Source organism: Pelodiscus sinensis, chromosome 1 (genome assembly GCF_049634645.1).
Source record: "Pelodiscus sinensis isolate JC-2024 chromosome 1, ASM4963464v1, whole genome shotgun sequence".
Lineage (NCBI taxonomy): Eukaryota > Metazoa > Chordata > Testudines > Trionychidae > Pelodiscus > Pelodiscus sinensis.
Window position 1 is genome coordinate 64,794,939 of NC_134711.1, and position 26,415 is coordinate 64,821,353.

Genomic DNA, 26,415 nt, shown 5'->3' on the forward strand with positions numbered 1-26,415 from the left:
GTCCTCCGCGGTTTTGCTCCGCGTCTCCCTGGTCTGCTGGGGTGGCCCCCCCAGCAGAATAGGGAGACTCTCCTCTGGGCACTGCAGCACTGTCTGCATAAGGAGGGGGGGCTGGGTGTGACTCACTGTGAAAGTATGTCAGTCTCTCAAGTCCTGAGGACCAGGTGACAGCAAATAACACTTGGGCCTGGAAGCAGGACAAAGGATAGGCGGGACTGACTCCAGGCTGGGAAATAGGGCCTGGGGGATGGGTCAGTCTCAGCTGGGTTAGGATGAGAGAAGGATCTTAGAGCAGGAAGAGGGGGGAGAAGGGCCTGGGATCCCTTCTCCCCGAGAGGAACAATGCTGCCTGCTCTTGGTACTGTGTTAACATTGATCTTATCCTACGCTGTGTGCCTGTGAACCAATAAACCTTTTGTTCTACTTGCTGGCTAACAGTCACATCTACCCATGAATGGGGCTGCAGGGTTGGGGACTCCCCGATATGCCGTGACACTGGGTTATATCTGAAGGGCTGGAAAGACAGGAACCGCTTTCAAGAATTAAAAGAACAGTAGAGAACTGACAATTGTATTACATTTATAAATCCAATTTGCTTCCACTGACAGAAATTTTACATTCATGTTGCACTTTAGGTGCGGTTGTTCATACCTATTTGTTTGTTATTGCAGGCTGAACCTCTCCAGTTTGGCACCCTCGGGACCTGACCGGTGCCGAACCATGGGGATCAATATTGTCTAGCAGCATTACCAACACTTCCACTGCTTACTGGGTTCTTAGAAGACATTAGGGGTCAATTAGAATTAAATAACAGCACAGAACACAGAGCCAGGACTGGTGGCTGTAAACAAACTTTATGGAACCGCAGGAAACTTGGCTTGAAAATTTATGGTTTTCCTCTTTTGAATAAAACAGGGTTTGAGTCTGAAGTAAACTGCAAATCCTTTCAAAAGATGGTAATTCTGTGAATCCATTTACATTTCTATGACATCAGAGAATTATTTTTCCTGGATTGCCCTTATCTGACTAATGATGTTATGTAAGCAAGGAAGAAGCAGCAATGTACATGAAATGTAGCCAGTGGGTAAAGGAAATTAAAGTTATCAAGGAAAGATCTTTAGCCACTTGTGTTAAAGACAATATGATTTTTTTAGTTAGGTAGAAAATTACCCTAGCCATGGTATAGTTCTGTTACTAGGTGGAGATTGTAAAATTGCGACTAATGCTGTAAAAAAAAGCATAAGGCTTCAATAAATATTTGCAAAGAAGCTGACAGGTATAGTCATATCTTACAGTAACAATGATATACTTTCTATTCCAACAGTAAATAGGCAGGAAGTTGAAGAACAGTTAAATGTTTTAAATTGACAGGCAGTTAAATGTTTTAAATTGGTAGGAATGGATAGTTTGCACCCAAGAATTGGCTGAAGGGCTTTTTCTGGAATCTGATCTTGGCCCAATTCTATTCAACTTTTCATTGATGATCTTGAAGAAAATATAAAATCATTTACCAGTAAAATAGCATAGAACCTAAAATTGGTAGTGAGATAAATAATTATAAGGATAGATCAAATCTATACTGTGATCTAAATAAGCTAGGTCAAATCTATACTGTGATCTATACTGTGATCTAAATAAGCTTAAATCTATACTGTGATCTATCCTGTGATTAAATAAGAGCCTACCCCACCTCCCTATCTTCAGGGTGCCCCTTGAACTACATGTTTTCATAGAAGCATAAGGTTGAAAGAAACCTCAGGAGGTCATTGAGTCCAGCCCCCTGGTAAAAGGAGGACCAATCCCAATTAAATCATTCTAGACAAAGCAAAATCTTGCAACCAAATGCAAGGTCAGATACATTTAGGAACAAAATCTATACTTTGCTCTTACAAGATGATGAACTGTGTTTTGGAAAAACTTAAAAACTAGCAGCACCTTAAAGACTAACAAAACATATAGATGGTATCATTAGCTTTGGTGGGCACAACCCACTTCTTCAGATGACAGGAGTATTAGAAGTCCAGATCTAAGAATAAATAAAGGAAGGAGCCGGGAAGGGGAGAGAAGGAGAAAAATTGAGGTGTCATGATCATGAGGTTTAGCCAACAGCCTGGGGACTAAGGGATTATCTATACCTAACTCAGGTAGAGTTGGCCAATAGGAATGTAGGTAGGAATTTCAAATAGGGACAAAGGAATTTTGGTTTTTTCCCCTCCTTTGTCCTGCGTAGTTCCACTTCAGTTACTCAGAGACAGACAGACATGTCTCTCTCTCCAAGAAACCATTCTTCACTTTCTGTAAGTAGGGTAAAGTTTAGATAAATCCATTAGGTTTTATTGTTTTATGGTTTGGAAAATGAGATCTGATATCTGTGTACTTTTAAAAAATGTTTTGGCTTTCCTTTGTAACCAAGTTCTAGGCCCATGGTGGAGTTTCTCCATGAGTATATTATTTTGTTCCTTTTCCATCTAGTCATGGTGCTCGCAACAGGAATATTGTGGTGATGATAAAAGTTCTCTTTTATTTTTATTAACCTGGTATTGGTTAATTTTTGAGTCCTGGTTTGTACGTTAGGGGTGACATTTCCCAAGTGATCTCTCCCCTGATTTTTGTATCAATACTTGGGTGGTGACAGCAGAGATTTTATCCCCAAAATCTAAGTTGTTAAGATTTCGGGGGGAATTTTTATACCAAAGCCTGGTAGATAAGGTTTTGGGGTACTTTTGCTGGCCCTCACTCCTGCATTTATCGTGAAACGAGGTTTACCGGAGCGGTTGACAAAGGCTTCCCTTGTCGACCACGCCGCGTCTTGACTGCCGCGCTGTGCCGGATCAGCTGATCATCTGCACAGCTCAGTAGCCATTTTTATTTTAATGAAGCGGGGATTATTTAAATCCCCACTTCTTTGATTATGCCGAGTAAACTATTTTACATGGCTCTGTCGATGGAGCCATGTAGTCTAGACGTACCCTCTGAGACTAACAGAGCATAAGGGCCCTATTAGGGCTAGTAAGGCATAAGCTTTTGAGGGTAAAACCCACTTCATCAGATGGACTGGAGCGGAAATTAGTTTGAGGATATATATACAAAGTACAGCTAGTCTAGCTCTGTCATCTGTTTTTTTCACTTCCCCAGGTAGGTGGGGAAGCAAAGAGACAGATTGACAGAGCCAGACGAGTACCCAGAAGTCACTTACTTCAGGACAGGCCCAACAAGAAACATAAGAGAACACCGCTGGTTATCACCTACAGCCTCCAGCGTAAACCCCTCCAGTGCATCATTGACAATCTATCCTGGAAAACATTCACTCATTCTCACAGGGTATGTCTACACTACCCCCCTAGTTCGAACCAGAGGGGGAATTTAGTCATACGGAGTTGCAAATGAAGCCCGGGATTTGAATTTCCCGGGCTTCATTTGCATAAAGCCAGCCGGCACCATTTTTAAATGCCGGCTAGTTCGGACCCCATGCCGCACGGCTACACGCGGCACGGACTAGCTAGTTCGGATTAGGCTTCCTAATCCAAACTAGCTGTACACCTCGTTCACCTCGAGGCATACAGCTAGTTCGTATAGGAAGCCTAATCCGAACTAGCTAGTCCGTGCCGCGTGTAGCCGCGCGGCACGGGGTCCGAACTAGCCGGCATTTAAAAATGGCGCCGGCCGGCTTTATACAAATGAAGCCTGGGAAATTCAAATCCCGGGCTTCATTTGCAACTCTGTATGACTATATTACCCCCCCCTAGTTCGAACTAGGGGGGTAGTGTAGACATACCCACAGACCTTAGGAGATAGGCCAGTCTTCACATATAGACAGCCACCCAACCTGAGGCAAATACTCGCCAGCAGCCATACAACCCACCACAGAGACACTTATCCAAGAACCTATCCCTGCAACAAAACCCATTGCCAACACTGTCCACATACCTATATCAGCGAAATCATCACAGGACCTAACCACATAAGCCACAACCTAATGGGGATCATCTACTTGCACATCCACTAAAATGATATATGCCATCAACGCCTCTCTACCACGTATATTGGTCAAACTGGACAGTCTCTGTGCCAAAGGATAAATGCACACAAATCAGATATCAAGAAAGGTAACACACACAAACTCACAGGGGAACACTTTAACCTCCCTGGATATTCAGTAATGGATTTAAAAGTAGTCATCCTTCTACAAAAAAGTTCAGAACTTGATTACAAAAGGAAACAGCTGAATTATAATTTATTTGCAAATTCAGTGCAAACCAATTAGGCCTGAATAAAGATTTAAATTGGCTAACGCACTATAAAGGCAACTTCCTCTCTTTTGATATTCACATTGGTCCATTAGCTGCAGTGAATGAGCCACATCCACTCTGACTTGATTAGCCTCATTAATGCTTGATAAGTAACTTCTTTCTTTTTGTTGAACATCCATATATATATACCCCCTGCTTCTGTAATTTCCACTCTAATTCATCTAATGAAGTGGGTTTTACCCACAAAAGTTTATGTCCTATTAAATCTGTCTACACTAGGAAATTATTTTGAAATAACATATTTTGAAATAATATCTCCTGAAATAACTGTTTCAAAATAGCATGTCCACACTACAGGGAAGCCTCGAAATTAGCCCGAGGCAGGCTCCCTTCCTGTGGGCTTGCTACCTTGACTTAGAGCCCCAGGAAGCACTGGGGATTAATTACTTTGAATGATTCTAGAGAGTAGCTATTTTGAGACAGCAGCAGCAGAGTGTCCACTCTACTGTTATTTTGAAATAAATATTTCAAAATAAGCATTATTCCTTGTGGAAAGCAGGATTTAGTAATTCAATGTAACCAGTCCCTATTTCAAAATAATGGGCTTAGTAGTGTGGACACTCCACTTGTTATTATGAAATAAGGGGAATTAGACCAGGGCCAACGCGCCACAGGACAGCTCATTGTTTTTGCATATACAGACAAACAGCTACCCCTCTGAAACTTTTCACTATATACAGCATGATATTTTTTTCCTTTATCCTCCCACATCCTCAATTGCATAGAGTGGCCACATATTTCCACTATTTACTTCAGGCTTACGTTGGTCTGTTCAGACTTGTGGGGGGTCTTACAGATGGATTTGGCTTCTTTCTCTGTTGTTCTACGTAGCACTTCTCTAGGTTTTACTCTTACTCTTTCTAAAATTATAACTTACTATGGAAGTCATATTTGTGGCACCCTTAAAGCATTCCCATGATCATCTTCTTTCCATACTTAATGCTTTAGATTGATTTATTCTACTTTGAATCTCCAATATTGGAAAAAACTCTTCCTAATGGACTCTAAAGATATTCTGTGGGCATTTACTTTGGAATTCGTTTATATTCTTATAAATTTCTATTTTAGATTTCCACGACTCTGCTCCATAAAGAAGGCCAGACATCATACAATGTTAAAAAATTGTTTTTTTTTTATGTCAGTGCCAATCATGCTACTTTTCCAAATCTTTTGAAAGTTGTTTGCTGCTTTGGATATTTGTTGCTTGACATCCAACATGATGTCTCCTTATTAAACATTTGCCTCCCTAGACATCTAAAACATTTCACTACTTCTGGTATTTCTCTGCCCTGTCTAATAGTTAATTTTGGAACAAATATTTTGTTTTTTCATTACTGATGAACAAACTTGTTTTGTGGTATCTGGCCAAAGCGTTGTCTTCTTTCTTATTAAGCAAGACAATGCCTTTAGCAAAAATGAAATTATCCAATTGTGCTTTATCATTCACCAAAAATTTCTTCATTTGCCTTCTCTGGTTAATTTCCTCATGTTATAATCAATGACTATTATTAATGACGCTTATTAAGTTTGCAGATGATACCAAACTGGGTGGGGTTGCAACTTCTTTGGAGGATAGGGACATAATTCAAAATGACCTTAGCAAGTTAGAGAAATGGTCAGAGGTAAACAGGATGAGGTTTAATAAAGAGAAATGCAAAGTGCTCCACTTAGGAAGGAACAATCAGTTCCATACATACAAGATGGGAAGCGACTGTCTAGGAAGGAGTATGGCGGAAAGGGATCTAGGGGTCATAGTGGACCACAAGTTAAATATGAGTCAACAGTGTGATGCTGTTGCAAAAAAAGCAAATATGATTCTAGGTTGTATCAACAGGTGTGTTGTAAGCAAAACTCGTGAAGTCATTCTGCCGCTCTACTCTGCACTAGTTAGGCCTCAGCTGGAGTACTGTGTCCAGTTCTGGGCGCCACATTTCAAGAAAGATGTGGAGAAATTGGAAAGGGTACAGAGAAGAGCAACAAGAATGATTAAAGGTTTAGAGAACATGACCTATGAAGCCAGGCTTCATGAACTGGGCTTGTTTAGTTTGGAAAAAAGAAGATTAAGGGGGACATGATAGCGGTTTTCAAATATCTAAAAGGGTGTCACAAGGAGGAAGGAGAAAATTTGTTCCTCTTGGTTTCTGAGGACAGGACAAGGAGTAATGGGCTTAAAGTGCAGCAGGGGAGGTTTAGATTGGACATTAGGAAAAAATGCCTGTCAGGGTGGTCAAATATTGGAATAAATTGCCAAGGGAGCTGGTGGAATCTCCCCTCTGGAGATATTTAAGAACAGGTTAGATAGACATCTGTCAGGGATGGTGTAGACGGAGCTTGGTCCTGCCTTGAGGGTGGGGGGCTGGACTCGATGACCTCTCGAGGTCCCTTCCAGTCCTATTATTCTATGATTCTATGACTAGGCAAGAGAAAAATGATTGATGGGCCACATCTGACCTGCGGGCTGTATTTTGGCCACCCTGCCCTCAACTCATGAGTGACCAGGGAGGCTCTGCACACTGTACCCATCTGAGTGCCAGGACTGCAGTGTCCATTGGTTGGGAATCATGATCAATGGGAGCTGTGGGTGCAGTGCCTGTGGGTATGAGGGCAGCACATGAAAGCTCCCTGACTGTCCATGCACCTACAGGACAGAGGGACCTGGCAGCAGGTTCTGTGAATCATGCTAAGTACCACCAAGACCTCACACCTGGAACCATCTCCTGCATCCCACCCCACTGACTCAGCTTGGCATCCCTCCACTATCCAAACTCCCTTACAGAGCCCATACACACCCCAAACCCTAGCATTCTGCCCCAGCTCCAAGATCTTTCCAACATCTCAAACCTCTAAATCCCTAGCTGTACCTCAGAACATGACCCCTAGACACAGTCCTCACCCCAAGTCCAGAGTCTCCTCCCACACTCAAATTCCTTTCCAGAACCTGCACCTCTGCAACATCCCAACCCTCTTCTCCAGCCCAGAGGCCCTTCTAGCACCCCAAACCTCTCATCTCTTGCCCCACCCCACAGCCAGTACCTCCAGCCAGAGCCCTCACAACACTCCTGCACCCCAACCCCCTACCCCAGCTTGATGAAAGTGAGTCAGGAGGGACAGTGAGTGACAGAGGGAGGATGGAGTGAGTGAGGCAGGAATTCAGAAGAGATGTGGAAGGGGGTTGCCAAAAAGTTTGAGAACAGCTGATTTTGTGTATCCAAAAGAAATTTAAGATGTGACTTGGTCATGATCTAAAAGTATCTATATAAGGAGACGATTTCTGATAGTATGGAGTCCTTACTCTAGCTGTCAGAGGCATAACACAGTCCAATGCTTGGAAGCTGAAGTTAGACACATTCAAGCTGGAAATAAGGTGTAATTATTTTGTATGGTGAAGATACTTAACAATTAGAGCAACTTACTTAGATATATGGCCAATTCTACACTATTAAAAGTCCTTAAGATTGGGTATCTTTCTAAAAAGATATGCTTCATACAGAAGTTATGGACTTGATGCAGAAATAATTAGGTTAAGTTTTATGTCCTGAACTATACAGGAAGTCAGACTAGATTATCATAATGGTCCCTTCTGGCCTTATGCATCTGTGCATATCCCATATGTTTTATCTGCATTCTGTTCATCTTTGAGTATGCCAACAGCTAATTTTACTGATATGTTGAACTTAAAATGATATACACATACACACATACACAAAACAGCTCTAAATCAATGTTATTTCATTTCATTAAAATCACCTCCCCCCGCCCCACACACATACACTGACTGATTCAGCAGCACAGGATGGTTTTTTTTTTTTTTTTTTTTACATTTCAGCTGCTTCTGGCTTTGTGAGCATATAATGATTTTATTACTGCTAATGAGCTGAATCTTACCAGGTGACACACAGCACCTGAGGGGTGACTTGAACAGACTACAATTTTCTCTTGGTTTCTGCATGGGTTATTTAATTAGCAACATCAGTTTTGAATGCTGTATATGCTGTTCACTGAAAACACAGGCAATTACAACCAGGCATCCAGCCTTCTTTTCTCAATTACATTTGAAGAAAAGATATGATTTACTTCACATTGTAAAACTAATTGATGGAAAACATGCTTCATGCTGTGTGTCACTTGGATAAGCCTAACAATTCCACACATGAACAGATATTTTCTGCTACTATTTTGGGGCAATGGACAGAAATAGCATGCGAATAAAAATGTACCCTTCAGCAATGTTTCCCAGAAAGATTTTGTCTAAACAACATTAGAGCGCCAAACATAAAACAAAGCCAGCCAAACCAGTAAACCCTACTCACTTTCCTGAGTGAACTAAGGATGAGGAGGGTCAGTGCAAGACCTCTACATCACCTAACTCTCCCATTTTGGCTGGTCAGAAGGTGTGTGCGTGCAGAAGGGAGCATTTCCAGGAGGATTCTGTAGATTTGGTGCCAGATGGAGTCTGTGCACTGATCCTGCATACACTGGTACCCAGAGCAACAAGAGGGGCAGGAACTATATTTACAGATATTACATTGCCCTATCATAGTGTGCAAGTGGTGTATCAACCCTCTATATAATATAAACTACTTCAGGTCAGTGGTTGCTGCACTCCCAGCACCCCTAATTCGAGTGCCTATGTATTAAAAGCAACCTTATGAAAGATTAAATCACAACACAAAACTGAATGCCTAAATCCCGTCTCATTATATTTACATGTGTCTGGATAAATATTATATATTTAAAATACATCAAGCTATGACATGGAAATTAATAATTGGCTTGAGGCAATTGTTCCTTGCCACTGAAGATGCCTTGAGACCTGTAGGTTTTGGGAGCACAGAATCTCCCATCCCCCTTCCTGAAAAAGAAAGTAATCCCATGAGGGGAAACCTCATCGAGTTTCCAGTTCAGTGGGAAAACCTACAGGAAGGAACTATGTGACACTTAGTTAACAATTCTGTGGGCTGATGCCAGAGGGGAAAAAAAGAATCCAAGTTACTTTTCCTGAGATGTGATGGTTTTGCAGTACTGACATTATTTAAGACTTGCTTTTGTCACTAACATTATCTATGACTCTGAATGTAGGATGGCAGACTACCAAGCTAGCAAGTGACATTTTATAGTTATTTTTCACAGCAGAGGTAGTTGTGGCCCCAACTGGGCAAGTACTAAGTTGTCTTGCTGGATTTAGGCCTTTGAAGTTTTGTACAACTTATCTGCAGAGATAAAAGAAAATATAATTGGACTATAATGGTAACACTTAGCAGTATACACTGTTCCTTTTAATTCATTCTTATTACATGATGGTTTCATGAGCAAGACCATCATCATATTTTGCATAGGACCCAATATGTGTTTTATTTTATAGTTAGCGTGAAATCTAAAAATACCTGCCCTGAAATAAAATTAAGATAGCTGATTAGGCTGTAGCTGAGTAATTGAAAATTTTACTAGTATTACCTTCAACTTTATTTTAGTTGAGTCGCTATCTTTACAAGAGGCAAAGGAAGAACTTTAAGAGCCACAGAGCACATGTTTGAAGCCAGGCTGCCTCTGAATAATAGCATATGATAAATCCTGTTCCTTTTTGGTAGCGGTAGTTTGCTCTTTTATGCCCCCTCACCATCTGTTGTAATTTGTCTGTATGTATAAACAATCCATGTTAAAAATGGAACAATCCAACCATAAGCTAATGATGTGCTATCCAGAAGAATGCCCACTACTGTCATTCAACTGATCAAGTTAAATCACATGCTATTAGGATTAGATGTGCAAGCACTTCAGGTTGGCAAACTCATACTTAGGAAATCTTTGGGGAGGGGACTATTTCTAAATGTGTTTTGTTTCCCCTGAGTATGTCAATGGATATTTCTTTTAATTTAATAAGGGCTATTTCAAGACACTTACTACTTTCCAAAGCAACATGATCAAAGATAAGATACAGGACTAAGAGAATGAGGTAAACATCAAGTTAGAGTCCCTAAAGTGCCTAAATCTGTATTTGTATGCATAAACCAACACTGAACATCTGCATCAGCAATAGAAGACAATGGGAGAGGTGAAAACTTGCCAGGATACAGAGACTATTCTGGTTCATGAATGCAAAGAAAACAGATATTCTGCCCCAAAATATTTTGCTACAAAGTTAAGACAAAGTCCTAAAGATAATGAGCAAAGGGGGAGGGGAGGAAACTGAGTTTGTCCCTTTTCATATTTCTTTATGATGTATCTAAAAGGCCTGAAAATGGTTTATGTTGTTGGCTGTTACTTTGAAAGAGTGATGGGGTTGGCCTGTTTTTTTACACTAGAAACTTAGGCTTAGGCCATTCTACTTTAGTGAGCTTACAGTGGCACAGCTGTACTGGTGCAGCTGCCCTGCTGTACAATCACTCTCATAAGCCAACCTATGTCGACAGCTGATGGCTGATGGACAAAGTTTTGCCAACATAAATTATAGTGTAGACATGGCTTGAATCTACATTTGAAAGATATGTCAGCATAGCTATATGGGGCAGAGGTGTAAAAAACCTACCTCTGACCAACCATTACTATGCTGTACATATCCCAGAGTGTAGATACCACTAACTATGTTTTAGTTTGCAGCAAACTGAGAGAAAAAAATGCTTCCATTGACTTAGCTTATATCATTTGAAGAATTGGTGTTCCTATAATACAGATAGGAAAACCACTTCTGGTGGTGTAGACTGCACTTACATTATGGGGATATTCTGACTCAGCTTTGCTTGTGAAGTTTCCTTAGCATGTGTCTGTCTTGGAAGACTCTAGGGTGATTGGATAATTAGTGAAGTGATGATGCCCAAAAGAGTGCAGGGAGTAAGACCTGAACAAATGAGAGGGGAAAGGAATTTTAGTCATACTCTTGGGTTTGTTTGTGAGAGATTCAACCTCCAACCCTTTCATGTGAGGCATGAAAGTCACAGGACTTTTCTATGCAAACTTTTAATTCACAGCAAGCTGGGGCGTGAATCTACACCACTATTAGACTTCCACACACTAACGGTCAGTGTACATTTTACCAATGCATTCTAGCAGGTCCTTAGTGTGATGTAGTCCTATTTCAAAGGGGTTGATCAAAGTGCACTGAGAAATTGTTAGCATGTATGATATGGTGGACTAGGCCCCCTGTTGGAGGCCTTTGGTCCTGCACACACTGCTCCAGAAAAGGCAGTAGAAAAGTCCTCCAAGCAGGCAAGACTAGCTGCAGAGGAAATAGCCAATCAGGGGTCAGTAAGCCAGTATAAAGAAAGCTGCTGGGCCAGAGCTAGCCAGTTCCTCTTTGGAACTCAAGGTGTGTAGATTAGGGACTGGCTGGCTGAGAGAGTGGCAGGACCATGGACAGCTCACTGTGGAGAGCTTATTGCAGACTAAACTATGCTGAGATTTTGAGACAAAGCACTGAGGTAAGGAAGATGCTCTACCTCCAGCATGGAACCCCTGGAGGCATCCCTCTATCCCAGGATGGGAACAGACTGAGGGACATTATAGAGGGCACCAAGAGAGGCTCTGTTAGACATGTACCCTAGGGTTATGTAGGGAAGTAGTGGAGTCTCCATCCCTAGAGGTGTTTAAGTCTTGGCTTGACAAAGCCCTGGCCTGGTTGATCTAGTTGGGATTGGTCCTGCCTAGAGCAGGGGGCTGGACTTGATGACCTTCTGAGGTCTCTTCCAGTTCTATGATTCTACCCAAGAAGGGGTATATTTCAGCAGGTCCACATGGATGCTCAATAAGTGGTAGGTTAATGTAAGTAGATTCATATCCTAGCTTGCTACAAACTACAAATTATTGTACACAAGCCCATAGTAAATGTGCTCTGAGAGAACTAGCAAGTTCTCCAGCTAAATCAAGGAAGACAATTGGAATTCTTACTCTTTACTTAAGATAAAACAAATTTTAAAAATAAAAAGCACAATTCCATTTATTTAAGATAACTTGCAGGTCACCCTGTATGCATATTTTGGGATGTGGAGGCACAGAATGTAGAATCTGTAGTGATGAGCATAATTTAAGAACCTATTCCTATGTAGAATTGATAAGATTTATGGCCCAATATCTTTATGTAATATTTAATTAAAAGCAGGTCTAATGCACTCCACCCTGATTTGCTTATTGCAAATGAGCTGCTCACCTATTTCATTAACTGCAGAACATTTTGAACAGTAAAGATAATTAAGTCCTCAGTCCTGCAAAGATTCAATGCATGTGCTTAACTTTATGCATCGGAGTAGTAGGCTTTCATTCTAGCATGCAGATACAATATGGGCTTGTCTACTCATTTCAGTTCTAAAACTACCAACATCTTTCTAGTCTGCATCATCTGAAGTACATTTATGTTTCCACTGAAAGACCAAGTCTTCAAAAGATAACCTGAAAGAATGTCACAGTCTGGACAACAAATTCTAAGAATATTGTATGTGACAAACATGGCAGTGATCAGTACCTCCTGTGTTAGTTCCTCCAGTCAAACGTATTTACTCTCAACAAAGCATCAGAAAGAAAGTAGTAGGGACTGCATATTTCTGTCACACTGCATGCATTTCATTGTAATAAGTCCTACTGCATGCCTGACTTTTGGCTTCAGTATGTTATAATGATACCCACACTAACTGCTGACTACCACCATGTCCTGGTATTTCATAGTCAAATAGGTATGAGCCATCCTGCTCTTCTTAACAGTAATCATACTGCATGCCATTTCATGCTGTAGCCCTTTGACATTTCCTGTGAGTATTTTTCAATTAGTTTCATCCTCTTCATAGATCAATACTCATAATGTGTTGGGGGCAGCGGGGAGGAGTGGGGAGAGGAGTCTTTCTTTTTCTAGAGTGTCTGATCTCACAGCTTCCAAGAAGATGCCAAAAATTTTTTTAGGTCTGCATTAAATTTAAAACCATTGTGAGTGTTTGCTATTGTAGATTTCTGAGTGCTGGTCTATTTCATATCTCTTTAAACACATAAGCTATGTCTAGACTACGTTCTATTTTCAAAAGAGGATATGCAAATTCCACTGGATTTTTTTTAGGTCCACGGGAATTTGCATATCTTCTTCCGATCTCACTTTCAAAAGAGGATCTTTCGAAAATGAAAATAGTCTGGATATGGGTTTTTCGGGAAAAAATCCTTTTTCGAAAAAAGCTGCTCTTCCTTAAAAAATGAAGCTTACGCAGTTTTTTCAAAAGGATTTTTTCCCTGAAAAAAACATGTCCTGACAATTTACATTTTCAAAAGATCCTCTTTCGAAAAAAAAATGGAGTTTAGACGTACCCTTTGAGAAGTTGGAATATATCAGTCACATACTCTTGTTATGGAATAAAATCTATTAAGACAGTATATGATGATCTTGATTGTATTTTTTCACTGAAACGTAAATTTCTTTCTAACAAATGTGGTCAGACAACTCCTAGAAGAGAAGGGCATGGAGGGAGAATCATTCCACCTGAGGTGCAAAACACTTGTGGTTCTGAAATGGACTATAGCTGAGGGATTTTCAACCACCAGAAATAGAATTAATGTACTCTTGTACCAAAACAAATATATAGTATTATCACAGAACAGATCTTCTAATTTTCAGAGATAAGGACATACACATTGAAGTCTAACAGGAGAATTTTGCCTTTGATTTGGCTTGAGAGAGAAAATATATTGCATCATGATGTACCTCAGGTAAGACAATTAACTTTATATATCCACCTGCAGTATGATACAGAACTAACATACAGGCAGTCCCCGGGTTACCTACAAGATAGGGACTGTAGGTTTGTTCTTAAGTTGAATTTGTATGTAAGTCGGAACTGGTACATATTGTAGGGGAAACTCTAGCCAAACATTTTTTTTAGTTTTGGATAGCATAGGGAAAGGTTAACTCCCCTCTAATGTTTGTTTTGCTGTCTGTTCCCCTGTTCAGAAGATTTCACATCTATTTCTGTCCCTGTGACAAACTCAGGACTAAAGGAGTAACTCATCAAATACCAAACAGCTCTGCACCATGCTTTGAGCTAATAGCTTTATTTCCACACACCACCCAGGGTTCTAGGAGGAGGGTCCTTTTTTTGCTAACACAATGAGGCCAGCACTTTGTTTGTTTTGGTGGAGTCTTTGTTTGCCCAGGGAGCCCAGCATGTATAGGGGGAGGAGGGGCGGAGAGGCTGCTTTTGTCTGCTGTTCGGCAGCCTGTTGCTCAGGGGAGGGGGCAGCCTGTTGCTGGCAGGGGGGGAGGGGGGAGGCGTGCAGGATGCGAGGCCGTGGGGGGGGGGGGCAGCGGGCGTGGGGAGGCACTTTTCCTCTGCCCGGCAGCTCTGCGGGATCCCTGTCCCTGTGGCCAGCTGCTGCAGGCAGAGGCCAGTTGGAGCCGGCCGAAGAGGAGGAGGAGGTGGATTCTAGGACCCAGGTGAGCGAGCCCCGGGGACGCTGCTGCGCTCCGGGAGGGGAGGAGGGGCAGAGAGGCTGCTTTTGTCTGTTCGGCAGCCTGTTGCTCAGGGGAGGGGGCAGCCTGTTGCTGACAGGGGGGCAGCGGGCGTGGGGAGGCACTTTTCCTCTGCCTGGCAGCTCTGCGGGACCCCAGTCGGAGCCGGCCCGAGGAGGATCCTAGGACCCAGGTGAGCGAGCCCCGGGAATGCTGCTGCGCATGTGCGGGAGTTGCCTCACCCCGTTCGTATCTAGGGATCCGACGTAAGTCGGATCCACGTAAGTCGGGGACTGCCTGTATGTAGGAAAATCATAATAGGTGACTATCCACATGTAACCAAATAACCAGGAGTTATTACAATTTTTACAGGTACTGCCCTATTGCAACCTGGGTCCCTACCAGCAATTTACATAGCTCCCTGCTGGCTCTTGCCAGAGCTGCACACCAGCTTATTTTCATCTCTGCCAATAACATAAATTGCTTCTATTGCTCTCTACTTAACTGGATTTCCTGATATACACTTAAAAGTTTCATTGCTGTTTTTGGTATCTGAGTGCAAGAGCATCTATCAAAATTACTATTTTCTGTGGTCAAAAAAAAAATCCCTATTTCTAAGAAATACCTGAGCTACTATTTAATTTTGAAAGAAATCCATAGCAGCTAGTTTCCACAGCTGCTCTAATTTAGTCTAGCAATTAATTACCTTGGGCTGTTGATTGAAGCACAAAGTACAAATTAAAGAGGAAGATGAGTTACAATTTTTAACTTTTTTTTTTTTAAGAACTCAACACTTGTAGAGCTTTTCCATTATATAAGTCAATGTGATTGATGCACAATGAGAAAAAGACAGAAGAGAATGTATTAAAAAAGGAGGTGATAAAGATTTGGTTTAGTGACATGAAAATAAAACACAGGATTTCTACAGAAGCCCAGGTTTTGTAAAACACTAAGGCTGTGTCTACATTGGCATGATCTTGCGCCAAAGTGGCCACTTTTGCTCAAAAACATGCTGCCAGTCTACACTGGCGGGGAGTTCTTGTGCAAGAACACTGACATTCTAATGTGTGAAATCAGTGCTTGTTGCCCAAGAACCATGATGCTCCCACTCAGGAATAAGCCCTCTTGAGCAACTGTTCTTGCACAAGAGGCCAGTGTAGACAGGCAACATGAATTTCTTGCACAAGAAAGCCCGATGGCTAAAATGGCCATCGGAGCTTTCTTGCACAAGATAGCATCTACACTGGCACGGATGCTCTTGCGCAAAAGCACATACCAGTGTAGATGCTCTTTTGTACAAATACTTTAACGCAAAAACTCTTGCGTTAAAGAGTATTTGCGCAAGATCATGCCAATGTAGACACAACCCAAGGCCTATGTGAAAGTGATTTGTGGCACACAGTTTTAGCTCTTCCTATCTTTTCTGAAAACAGAAAAACAATTCACACAGTTAGTGAAGAACACTATTCCTTGAGAAGGATAGTGAAGCACATTCCAATCTGATTTACAGAATATTGGAAGTATTAATTATATTAGAATATTGCTATCAATCACTGAGATGCAGCCACCACTGTGGTGAAAGATGGCAACTCTAACAGCAAAATTGCACTGCAATGTAGGATAGAAAGAATATTGTGACCTGTAAACAGTGGTGCTATGTTGTTGTAGCTATGTGGGTCACAGGATACTAGACAGACACTGTGTGTGAGGAATCTCTTTGATAGGGCTGAATTCTCTTGGTGAGAGACAAGTTCTTCTTCACAATGTATGTTCAGTAGCATTCTTAATTGGATGAACCTATTTTTTCAAATGGAAATGTGTTTCTAGTGAATAGTATCCTGCAGGAAAACCAAGAAGATTTGATTGTCTGGCTATGCTGAAAAGAGAGGAGACAGTCGATATGGGTTTAATCCAGTTGCAACTTTAGTATTAGAGGTTTGGGACTACCCGGAAGATAACATGTACAATATAAGTAACTCTTCCATGTTTTGTCCTATAATTAACTAGGGGGAGTGCCTTTCCAAACTCCTCCCTATTTTGACCCAGGTTCCTCCAGCAGATCTCTTGTTGGGGCCTTACAGTCCCTGGGGGAAGGATTTCAATCAATTCCCCCCTCCTTCTTTCTACCCAGATCCTTCCAACAACTCCATTGCCAGGACCTTACCAAGCACACCCAGATGGGAGGGGTAAGGTGGACTAATCATGGGGGATTAGCTCCATGATGTACCTATCATAGAAGTCCCCAACTACTCCCAGCATGCTCAATTACTGAGCACCTCTCTAGTAAGGCCTTTCCCCTAGACATTTATCTGTTACTGGATACCTTCTTTCATGGAGTACCTGCACTGAACATCCACGATACACTTAAATTATGAGTTGACATGTGACCTACTGCTGGCTGTGTTCTGCATGAATAGGGCCCACCTGAACCTGTTGTGAGGAAGGTGAAAAGACTCCAACTGCACCAGTGTCAATATGATGAAAAAGGAAAAATTCCTTCCAGCCCCCTCTCAAAGGGGCAGCTAGTGTAATGCCCATAGCAGATATAGCCAATCTGGTATATTTACCACCAGAATAGGGAGGGAGAGTAGGTGCTGCCAATTCTGCTCCATATATAAGAGGGGAGGGTCCCAGCACAAGCTGACCTTTTAAAACTCCTCATTCCTGGGTCAGAGTAAGAAGCCCATTATTTTGAAATAACAGGCTTGCTGTGTGGATGCGCACTCTGGTTCAAAATAACATGAGTTGTTTCGACATAATGCTGTTGCGTAGATATGCCCTTACTGTGTAAAGTAAGTCAAGCTTGCCACATGGTACACAGAGCTTTGGTTTGACTGAGTTTGCAGAAGGATGAAAGGGTAAATTCATTCCTTTGGAACTGTTGCTTCGGACATGAATATTTAGCACTAATAGCTTTGGGTCAGGTTCTTACTTAGCAGACTTCAATAGGGGTCCATTGAATTGAAATAGGAGCTGTGCCGATTTACATCAGCTTTGATCTGGCCTTTATATTATCTTGCCAGCTTTGGAGAAGATTGGCAAGAACACTGAACAGCTCAATAGGGACAACATTGTTCTGCTTCTCTTTCACGCCTGTATCCAATGACTACCTTTAGGAGGATGGTGGATGAATTACTGAAGGAGGATTTTTATTTTTGTTTTAGATGCCTTCGTGATCAAATGCACTAGTATGGGCTTAGTAAAAAATGGTAGTAAAGCAGCAGAAGTGGAGATAGAAAAACAAGGTGAAGATTTCATGGGTATGATAAGTCTAAGACACAAAATAGGAATCTTTGACTTGAGTTCTCTAAGGTCAAATGTACAACACAGCAGAGAATTCTGAAAGGTTATAGTGGATGGCAAGTGCAGGCGAACCAGCAGTTCACCTCAGTGATAAATGAAAGAGACACACAAAACAAACTTGGTACAGCAAACACCAATTTAAGAGTCTGATCCAAATCCTTTGTCAGTCAATTGTAGCCTTGCCTTTAATTTCAGCAGTTTTTAAATCAGGTTCATGACACCTAACTCCCACTGACATCAATAGGAACCTAAATACAGCCGCTCCCCGAGTTACGACCACCTTCACTTACGACCATCCGCACTTATGACCAAAGCGGTCGTAAATGCGAATCCAAATCCGAGTTACGAACGGCGATCTGCACTTACAACAGCGCGGTCGCCATGTAACTCTATGTGATCCGAGTCATGAACACTTTGAGTTACAGACCAAGTGTTGGTCCATAACTTGTTTGTAACCCGGGGAGCGGCTGTATATCTTTGAGGGTCCAGCCTGTAGTAACCATGTGAAAGTAGTATGGGATTTGAAAATCTAACGTTGCTTTGCCCCTGCCTTTTGAAGATAGTGCCAAAAATGTGACCTGTAAGAAGCCCTTTCCTTCCCATTGGGACTCTCCACTTTCTTACCCACCTAACAGCTCTATACATGACCACTCCTTTGCCATACAGGCCCCACTGTAATCTGCCACCTCTGTGGATCATTCCTGAGGGAGAAACTTTGGTTTATTGACTGTTGTAATGTTAGGATTTAGTTACTGGTGCATGAACTGTTGCAAAGTCAATTAATTCAAGACTATGGACTAGATAAATGAGTAAGGCCCTTTTGGTCAGCAATTTTAATTTTGTGTCCATATTTAAATCAATGGAAGTGGAATATATGTACTGGTTTGACACACAATATATAAACAACTTCTGGGAGGGAATGGCAAGGGGGCATTTTTAAATTCTCATTAATTCCCTAATGAACAATCTAATTGAAAACAGTCTTTCCAAGCAGGAACAAAAGCACTAGTTTTCATATAACAAAGAAACTCACAGTAGTTGATGGATCATAGGCTCCCCTTAAAACTCCACATATGCTTCTGTTGTAAATGGGACATCTATCATCCTGGTTGATTCTCGTGAGAGAATGAGAACAAAAACAGGATAGTGCCATTTAAATTAGAGCCTTTCTAGGGGCAGAAATAAATCCATTATGCTCAGTAAAAAAAGACCTTAAAAAAGTAAACATTAGCAGCAGCAGCAGTGTGAATGCAGCTGTATCTTTTAAATACATTGTTGGGCCAAGATCTTCCTGGATGTACCTCCACTGAAATCAACGGCATTACGCCAGACTTGAATTTCACACATTATGTTTGATTGAATATGACTCAATTTTTAGAACATACAACACATGATGCAGTTGGTGAACATCTGGTATATTTTTAAACCAGAAGATCTACTCTGCAGTTATTTTCAGCTATTTTTCTAATCAGAAAATATCTTTGGAATAATCAACAAATGTGATAGCTGATAAAGTGTTTTGTAGAAGCAGTATTGAAATAGCTAGAGACATTAGCACAGGATGCCATACAGTACAAATTCTATTTACCACTTTCCATAACCGTAGATTATAGTGGCAGTGCATGAAAGGAAGAAATCTCTTGATAGCCCTGAATATGAATATACTGAAAATTTATCAGACAGTCATCTAAGTAGTTACCTTCTGCTGACATAAATGGAGGCCTTTGTTAAAAAGCCATTGTTTACTTTTTTAATTTAAAGTAACAATTTTGAAAGGAACTGTTCACCCTAAAAATTAATTTACTTCTTTACAATTTAAAAAAAAATCTTTGTGCTTTCTATGCTCACCTTTCAAAGGATCTCTTATTGCGGAGAATAATGGTACTGTTACTATTAGAGACATTACCACCATAAGAAACCAAACTCAAGTTTACAATAAACCCATTTTATTTGTGACCCCAGACTTAATACAGATCTTCAGATACAAAGTATCAGACAGTCATCTCCTTGGCCTTTTGGCTAAGACTGTGTAGAATCAATTAATATCTGATATGGTGTAATCGGACACTGTATCCTGCTCTTGCACAGGGAGAGACTGAAATCTAACCACTCCCCTTTCCCTTTCTCTAACTGTGATGATCCCCACTCCTCTAGATGTGACTAACATTTTAATGACAACAGAAATCTCTTTGTCCTGTGTACTCCCTCTTCCCAGCCTCCTGTATAATTATGTCTTTGCTTGCATTAGGAAGACAAAAGCACTCTGTGCCAATTAGCTTTTAAGACCTTTTTAGGTAAGGAAATCAAACCTAATTGAAATGCACTGTGATGGTTCCATTGCTGTAAGTCATGTCAACATAAATCAGATCCTCTTTAAACTGATTACTTTTCCAAAGGGCAATGCACATTACTGAACATCTAGAGACCCATCTTTAAAAGTACAGCTGTGACATTGGTGAAGTACTGATAAATACATCAGTACATAGAGCCTCACCTTAGTACTTTCAAAATCAGTGAAGTGCCTGCTCTTTATTAGCAATGGTAAAATAGAGCGGTACATTTGTATAGAAAATATCACCCTAGATCTTCAGAGACAAACCAACCAACAAATATCTTACAATTTTAAACTCAGTAGATTAGTTATTTCTGTATAGCAGATGTGAATAGCTAAAGATAGAGGACTACTGTTGTGTCATGTTATAATATCTTCCTCAAAAATGATTTATATGCTATGCTGTAAACCACCTGTGAGAAAATCAATGTGTCATGTTATTCACATTTCTGTCATGTACTGGGAAATAAATTAAAAATGTGAATAGTCTTGAGTGTATAAGGAAGGATTCAGGATTCAAAATGAATAAAGCAAGAGCTGTGATTTATATCTTTCCTTAAACTCTCAGTGGAAATCTAAGTTAGCATCTATCCTTATAATAACAACACACACACTTATTCAAGGAGTGGTCCCCTAGATGTCTACTCTCAGATCTGGAAGATACTACAAGCCACTATCCCATCATTACAGCATTTCCCACTGACATCTTTTATGCCAAACATTTCAAACTCAGCATGGTGTAACCAAGATCATCATGTACTCACTTCACATCACCTGTTCTTTCCTCTTAAACATTCTCCATTCCCCCATCCTCCTTTCTTGATGGCAACCATGTGCCTTAAGGGTAATGGATTGTAATGGAACAGACCAGTATTCCATCTAATCTGCTATCCTGGTCTAGTGAAAATAATGCTCATTACTAGATGCTCCAAAGGAAGGTGCAACAAACACTGAGGTGGCTATATGTGTAACAACCTGACAAATATTGGACTTCCCAAAGCTGCAGTGTGGATTACATACTGGAGCATGAGAATTCATGTCCTGTCTAAACATCTTCCTTTTCCATCATACTTAGCATAGCTGTGGAAATTCTCATTATCCACACAAATTCTGCAGTACTTGAGTTACTTAAAATTTGCTACATGCAGCGCTCATTGAGTTTAATGTTGAACCAGGCCTGTCTCTGCCTTCTGAGATGTGCAGTAAGTATAAATTTCACTTTTATCTCCACCGAAACCAACAACACTCTATTACTATCCATTTCTTGCTTGGGCAGGATGAAGTCTTACTGGGATACTCTGATCTAAATCTCATCATGAATTCAATTTCTCCTCAGAGAGTCAGTCCTGCAATAACTGAAAAGAGAATTAATTCACTAATGCAGAAAGCATTAGCATGTGTAGCTATATCATCCACAACACAGACAGAACACCGACACAGCCAATAATAACCTTTTAAAGAACATAAGAGCTCTCTTTCATGAAGCATTACCATTGATTTATCTTCCCAGATATACTCCGTTATAGGCTGTTGGCTAACTTAAGTGTAGTAAAAGTTAAAAAAAACCAAACCCCTCTCTCAGTAGGCTTTATTCCTCAAAGGACAATATTTATTTACAGCACTATTATTCTGGATAATAATATCAGAACACTTGTAAGGAAAGAAGAATGCTTAGTCAAGTATATGTCTCCAATGTAAGAAATGATGCAATAACAATTAACTATTAATGAGAGCAAATAAACAGGTTTTTTTCCCTTCCGCTGTCTAAAATATCATGTTAAATGAAGCAGAATATATGAAAAGCAAAAGAGAGAAGCTCAGTCCATTCAGACATCTAAATGTACTGTAAAAGATCAAGAATTTTATGCCCAAATGTAGATTTTTGAACTTGAGAAAATGGGCATTCTTATGGGAATTTTTTTTTTTCCTTTTCAGGAAACACTGTGGCTGTGTCTACACTGGGCCACTTATTCCGGAAAATCAGCCGCTTTTCCGGAATAAGCTGTGAGCTGTCTACACTGGCCCTTGAATTTCCGGAAAAGCAACGACGCTCTACTGTACAAAATCAGCCGCTATTCCGGAAAAACTATTCTGCTCCCGCTCGGGCATAAGTCCTTATTTCGGAACACTGTTCCGGAAAAGGGCCAGTGTAGACAGCCCAGTAGTCTTTTCCAGAAAAAAGACCCGATCGCGAAAATGGCGATCGGGACTTTTTTACGGAAAAGCGCATCTACATTGGCCACGGACGCTTTTCCGGAAAAAGGGCTTTTCTGGAAAAGCAGCCTGCCAATGTAGACGCTCCTTTTCTGGAAAAACTGAAAACGGAATAGTATTCCGTTTTAAGCAGTTCCGGAAATTCATGCCAGTGTAGACGTAGCCTGTAACAATATCTATCTACATAGACAGATAGATATAGCCACTACTCTTATGACAAGAAATAAAAGATTTAGTCTTACTGTTAGTAAACATGGACAGCTTTTGAAATTCACATAATAGCGTTTGTTCCATTAAAATGTACAGGGGTTGTCAATAAATGTTACATGCCCATTGCGTCTCTTTTCCCTCACACCTAATAACATTTCATCTATTTAAAAGAAATGTATCCATTTCACAGCATCCTTTTTATAGCTCCTTTGGGAATTGAGTTGGTGCGCGCCCCCCCCCCCCCCCTTTTAAGATCTTGTTGCCCCCACTCGGATTCCTAGATCAGGTCATACACGGCACTAGCAGTCCCAATATAAAGTCCATGCCCCTCTATCAGGGTAAATACAACTTTGGCAGCCTAGCCACCCAGAGAAGCCTCTCCTGGACCAGGGGTTGATTATCCAGGGTAGGGAAATCTGGGCTGAGCTGCACTTTTAGTCCTTTGCCCTGGGCTGCTTCCTACCATGCCCTGGTTCCCCTGTGGCCTATTTGCCTCCATGTCAGTACTTGCCGGGGCTGCTGTCAGGGTTGTGGGTGCGCTCCTGCCTCCCTGGGGTTGGCAGCTGCTGGTTCTGCCTCCAGGTCGGGCATGGGCGGCGACTCCGGTATCAGTGCTGCAGAAACACCGGCACGGCCTGGGCTACTCCTTCACCCTGCGGCCTCCTTGGCTGCAGGGCTCTCTCTGCTTTCATACCCAGGCTCTGCTGGGAGCATGCCCAGCAGGGCTGGAGGGGCGGGACCTTCTCAGCCAGCTGGGCCTGGGCTACCCCCTGCCCGCCCCGTCACAGAGAGCTTGACAAAAAACAAACAAACAAACCAAAATCCATTGTTCCTGATAAGCATACTTGATTCCCATGAATGTCTTCTTGACTGTCTTTCATGTGGACATTAGGATGTTCTCCTACCTAAGCAAAAGGAACGGAAGGAAGGAAAGGATTTCTTATGACAGATGTTATCACACTGCATAGCCCATAGCGGAAGGTGCTCAAGTACCATCCATGGTCTTGAGTAAAGTACAGGAACCTGAACAGAACAGTATGGACATATGGTAGAAAAGGAAGGGTTTAAAGGTATAGGCCTGGTTGGAAGATGAAGTGGGGGTCTCTATTGTGTGTTGTACTTAAAATCTCAATAGGTAGGTGTTAATAGTTCCTAGTCAGCTTTGAAAACAGAATACCACATAGTTGCTTTACAAAACAGCCATTCAATGAACATATAAAATATTGTAAATAGTTTTTGTAGTACTACGATAATCTATATTAAAGCTGTTAAATTGTAAATCTACTGGTATTTCTTATACAGACCCCTTTTGTTACTGTTACATATTTCAATGCAATGCAATGTTTCTACATAAAATCTGCCCTTCTATACTTTAGCATGTTCACACAAGATGATGTTCTTTCAAATATAACTCAGTTTTTATAGCGTAATCATTAAATATGTAGGCTGCGTTACGTTTTCCGTTAAAAGCATTTTTGGAACAGAGCATCTAGATTGGCACGGACGCTTTTCCGCAAAAGCACTTTTTGCGGAAAAGCGTCCGTACCAATCTAGATGCTCTTTTTCGCAAAAAAGCCCCGATTGCCATTTTCGCGATCGGGGCTTTTTTGCAGAAAACAAATCTGAACTGTCTACACTGGCCCTTTTGCGCAAAAGCTTTGCACAAAAGGGACTTTTGCCTGAACGGGAGCAGGATAGTATTTTCGAAAGAAGCACTGATTTCTTACATGAGATCGTCAGTGTTCTTGCGGAAATTCAAGCAGCCAGTGTAGACAGCTGGCAAGTTTTTCCGGAAAAGCGGCTGATTTTTTGGAAAAACTGGCCAGTCTAGACACAGCCGTAATGTAGGTGGTCTCTTCAGTGCTTGAGCAGAAAGGAAGCACCTTAATCCTTTCAAATGTAGGCGAGCTGGTCAGCAAATCAGAGGATCTTAGTCTACAAAAACACCATCCCAGTCCTCAGGCTAATAATTGAATAGTCCTCAGTTGCTGGCAGAACAGAAATCAGTAGCCTATACTCAAAGTGGAATAGGTATTGCTTGGGATCAGCATACAAAATATCCATTCCTTGGATCTGAAATCAGGTGATATGCAAACCTTCACCTCTGCCTTGTTTTCTCATTAATGGAGACAGTACCCCAGTTAAAGCAGTTAATTAACAGTTAAATGTAGGTTCCTTAGGCTTAATAGCATTTAAGGATGACAACTGCATTTCTCCACTCTCTCTTTCTAGCTTCATAATTGTCATGAACCAAACGTTGACACTTATGGAGCAGGTCTTTTCTACTAAGTAAAGTTTGGATATAGCTTTACACTATTCCAAGTGCTACAGGTATTTGAACCCAGCCCCCACAGAAGACATGTGGGTTACAGATAATATAAAACATGTGGGTTACAGATAATAAAATTTATTGAAAAGAAACTTTGGCCCTGATCCTGCATCCTTAGTGTCAATACCATATTTGCCATTGACTGAAATAAATTCACATCAAGCCTCATAAGAATTAGATTTGCTAACATGGCTTTTGGAGAGTAGTCTGATACATGTAATGAGAAAACTACATTTTTGGCAGATTTATAGTAATGGATTTCTAGTTGACCTCTTGCAGCCTGTCTCTTTACATTACAGCAATCATTCACTTGGCTACTAATTTGGATCAACTTGACTTTCCTGAGCAATATCCTCCTAATGTATTATGAAAGACAAGGTGGATGGCTCAACTATCTTCAAAATAGCTTTTTAAAAAGTCATATATCTGATTCATCGTTTCATATTCTGCCAGTCAATCAAATGTTACCTGTAGCTGTTTATCTAAGACTTTATTGCAGGTAAAGAAGGAAATGACCAGCTTGATATGCACAAATAATTACGAGCAGCAATTTCTGTACAAGAACAAATGATCATTACCAGGAAAACAAGTGACCTTTAAACAGGTGATGGCACAATATACAGATTATATATTAATAACACTAAATTACTGAATGGGTGGTAAATTTGATTCAGAGATATTACCTGGCATGTCCTAAATGCATTTTATGCATCAGTGATAAAAATATTTCCATCAAAAAGATTTAAAAAAAAAGAAAATAACCTTTTGTCTTCCTAAACAATAATTTTTGTGGAAATATAATTGACAAGTGTTTCCAACAAAAACAAAGTTTTCTCTTTTCCTCTACTGTGCTCCCCACCGCCAGATTTTTTCTCTTTTCCCATTTTTCCATAGGAAAAATAGGAAAAAGTGAAACAAATCATGATTTTTTTAAATGATTTTTCTCAGAATTTCCTGCAAAAACAATTAGTTTGGGTTAATTAGCTCTCTTTTGAAATATATATCTGAAGCATGCAATTTTAAAAGAATAATACTAAATATAAATTGTTCAGGATCAAGTTCAGTGCTCGATACTATATCTAAACTCACACTAAAGCTTGCAAACTATCGGACACCAAAACTGGCCATACTGAACCAGATTTTGTTTTAGCTTTGACCTTATTGGGTACCATCAATGGTGACCTGAAGACAATAAATAAATCTGTTAAAAAAATTCTGGTAGATCCCTTTTTTGTTGGAAAATGCTAATATAATGAATAGAAAGTTTTCACAAGAATGTATTGATTGATTGTAAGAGATTATT

General features: G+C 40.7%; 1 protein-coding gene across 3 annotated transcripts in view; it reads right to left on the bottom strand.

The window, feature by feature from the left end:
- PTPRR (protein tyrosine phosphatase receptor type R) overlaps positions 1-26,415 on the bottom strand; it is a 215,603-nt gene that overhangs the window by 115,373 nt on the left and 73,815 nt on the right. The gene's annotated exons all lie outside the window — the stretch shown is intronic.